This window comes from Arachis hypogaea, chromosome 20, assembly GCF_003086295.3.
Source record: "Arachis hypogaea cultivar Tifrunner chromosome 20, arahy.Tifrunner.gnm2.J5K5, whole genome shotgun sequence".
Lineage (NCBI taxonomy): Eukaryota > Viridiplantae > Streptophyta > Magnoliopsida > Fabales > Fabaceae > Arachis > Arachis hypogaea.
Genome location: NC_092055.1, coordinates 96695576 through 96699326, shown reverse-complemented (window position 1 = coordinate 96699326; position 3751 = coordinate 96695576). Strand labels below are relative to the sequence as shown.

Below are 3751 nucleotides of genomic sequence, written 5' to 3'. Positions count from 1 at the left end.
TATTGAGAAGAGTTATCACCTCCGCCTAGGGGTGTTCGTGGTGCGGTTTGGTTCGGTTTTTCAAAAAAAAGTCATCCGATCCAATCATTTAATTAAGCTGCGGTTCGGTTTGGTTCGGTTTTTAATTAAAATCATCCGAACCAAACCAAACCAATTGAAATCGGTTTGGCTTTGTTCAGTTTGTTCGGTTTTTTCAATCAACTCAAAGAAAAACCTATCATACCATTTCACAATCATAGAACACAAATACGCAATAACTAACAAAGGTCTTGATTCAATCTTTCACAGTTATAGATAAAAAAAGCTACATATTCTACTGTTTAAAGTGACTAATGTGTTAACAATTCAGCAAAATACAAACACATAAGAAAACGAATTCCTTATTTATTAAAAGACCATATATATATATATATATATCCAGGCACAGGGTTCTTTGGATTCTTTGAAGCCCATAATCCAACTCGCTCTGCTCTTGCTTGTTTTCCCACTAGAATAACAACAATATAAAGTTTAGATACATAGCTTTGGCACAAAGAAAAGAAGGAAACAAGAAAAAGTAGTATATCACTTACTGTTTCTAGTTTTGGACTTTTGTCATAGGCTTAGTAGTGCCATTCTAAACCCTTCTTCAGCATCATTTCCTTATCATAAAAGAAAAGCAAAATGAGAAACTCAAAAGCAATTCTATGTTATATAGAGCTAATTGAACTAACATGTATTTCGTTGTTATTTAATTGTATCTAGCTAAATTAATTCAAGAATGTTCCAAAGGCGACCTTGACAAATGAATGAAAAATCGAGAGAAAGTACAAACCAAATTACCTATGCAAAAATGCCATTATAGTAGAGATCACCGACACAACGACCATAGCGATCTTCTCCATATACAAGGACCCTCAAAGACTTTCCTTGAACAATCTTTGTTGGTTCATTTTTAGCTTCCTTTCTATATGGCATTACACTTTCAGGAGCATCAATTCCATATAGCAACTACATCAGCACACAAATCTCAAATACAGCATTTAATAATACACATTCAGAACCTTAACAATCAAAAACATAACTTCTCTAACAATCAGAACCTAGAACCCTAACAATAAGAAATAATACACATTCAGAAGCTAAAACCCCCACATACAACAAACTGCATAAACAAATTCAATAATCAATAATTTCAAAAATACACTCAACATAGAACAAAAATTATTCAAACAGAAGCAGTAAAATAATTCAACAATACAAAGTCAGCAAATCAATAAACAGCAAGAACGTCTCCTAAAAACACCACAATCAGAACCTAGAACCTGAACAATCAGGAATAATACACATTCAAAAGCTAAAATCCCCAAATACAACAAACAGCATAAACAAATACAACAATCAACAACAATCAGCAACAAATAAATGAACAATCAACAACAATCAGCAACAAATACATAATACATAGAATAAAAATTATTCAAATTAATACCTAACTTGGAGGCTCTATATCTGGTGTTCGGCGTTGGGAGGGAATGGAAGGGGCTGGTCCGGCACTGCTGGGTGGCTGGTCCGGCACTGCTGGAAGGGGCTGCGTTCGACGGGTCGCACTGTTGGGAGGGGCTGAACGTCGCTGATGGGTTCGCCGGTTCGCGCTGCTGGGAGGGGTTAGGAGGCGCTGCTGGGAGGGGCTGCGAGGCAGTGGTTCAGCGGGATTGGGAGGGGTAGGTTCGGCTAGACTGGAAGAGGCTGTGAGGCACTAGGAGGCGGGGCTGGGAGGGGCTATGAGGCGGGGCTGAGAGGGGCTGGGAGGCGGGGCTGAGAGGGGCTGGGAGGGGTTGTGGTAATCGGGCTTCTTTGAGAGAGTGGCTGCGTTGGGGTAATGGGTTAGGAACGTGAGGTTATCTGATGGGGGTGGGGTGGGATAATGGTCTAATGGTTTTTATGGTTTTTAAGTTGACCGGTTCGGTTCGATTTGGTTAAGGTTTTCAGCATCAAAACCGAAAACCGAACCGAACCGCAGAAAAAACAGCAAAATATAATTTTATCAGGTTTTTTGGTTTTCGATTTGTTCAGTTTTTAGTTTTTTTGGTTCGGTTGATCAATTTTATTCGGTCTGGATCAGTTTTAAACACCCCTACCTCTGCCAAGACTTCATCATTCTAGTTTGTTTCCTTACTTTTTACCTACTCTTTCATATCCTTAATTTATCCAGAGTTACAATTGGATTATTTTTATAATTTATTAATACAAGAACCATTTTTATTTTTGATTGATCTTTTTTATTATTGATTATCATGTCTTTCTTTATTTTCCTTTTTAATTTTGTGAAGTTTACATTCATGATAATGGAGTAATTCCCTAACTTGATTGGGAGTTGATTGAAAGGAGAACCTTGAGTTGGATTACTCAAGAGTTAAAGTGTAATTGGGTTTATTGTTGGTTGTCTCTCTAGTCATTAACACTAATCCTTCCCAAGGGAGAGGATTAGAACTTGTGAATAGAAGTAGACTTCCAACTTACTTGACTTTCCTTTACTTGGTAAAGGATAACTAAGTAGAAGCAACCTTCAATTATCAATTGATCTTGAGAGAAATTCAACAAGGATAGAACTTCCAATTAATCTACTACCAGTCAAGACCTTTATTTGAATTATATAAATTCTCTTATTTATTTTTCTATTTCTCAACATCAAAAAAAAATTTCCTGGAAAACCTCTGATCAATAAGCTGCATTCTTTCCTGCAACTCATTGGGAGACGACCTGGAATTCATACTCCCAGTATTTTTATTCTAATTTCGTGACAACCCTTTTAAATTGATAAGCGGAATTTTTTCGGTTAAGAACTGTACTTGCAACGTATTTCTTACCTTAAATTATTAATCTACTAATTTCCGCCACGTCAATTTTTGGTGCCGTTGCCAGGGAGTTGCAATAGTATGCTAACTTATTGGTTGGAATTTATTTATTTTCATTTTATTTTATTTTATTTTTTTACCATGAGCTGCATGTTTCTCTCTTGAATGATGCGTTCATTGCCAGATCCGAGTTTAGTCCCATTTGATCCTGAAATTGAAAGAACTCTTTCACATATTAGACGGACTCGACGTCGGTTAGCCTCTGAGGGTGGTGAAGTGATTATTATCGATTCACCAATCTCATCTGAGGGCGAATCTGAACCACCATCTGAGAGCGAAACAAGCTCATTTACTACTGACTCAGTTGATTCACGTGCAGGTGACATGGCAGCACCAAGGAGGGTTACTCTCCAGGAAGCTGGAGTGCTAGATTTTACATTGCAGCCGTATCAAGTGCATCACCCAACTGTGGCTAAAGATTTTGAACTAAAGACTACACTAATCAACTTGTTGCCCAAGTTTCATGGCTTACCCGCTGAGGAGCCTATCAAGCACCTTAGGGACTTCCAGACAGCCTATTCTACTGTTAGGCGTCATGGTACAGATGAAACTTCTATTCTGTTAACCACTTTCCCATTTTCTCTTGAGGGAAAAGCGAGGGAATGGTACTACGCTCAGCTGCAAGCGACTGTTACTAACTGGGATACGCTTAGAAGAGAGTTTTTGGAAAAATACTTTCCAGCTGAAGTTACTGATAGATTGAGGAAGGAGATTTCAATGATTATTCAATGCGAATCCGAGACTCTCTATGAATATTAGGAGCACTTCAATAATCTCCTAGATGCCTATCCCCATCACATGATTCATAAACTAGTATTGATCAGCTACTTCACTCAAGGCATGAACCCCCAGGA

General features: G+C 38.0%; 1 long non-coding RNA gene across 1 annotated transcript; it reads right to left on the bottom strand.

Moving 5' to 3' along the window:
* Positions 1–257: 257 nt before the first annotated feature.
* Positions 258–975, bottom strand: LOC140182807 (uncharacterized). Its single transcript, XR_011878950.1, has 3 exons — positions 823–975; positions 573–641; positions 258–487 (listed from the first exon to the last, which is right to left on the bottom strand). It is a non-coding gene; the product is annotated as an uncharacterized lncRNA (long non-coding RNA).
* Positions 976–3751: the final 2776 nt, after the last annotated feature.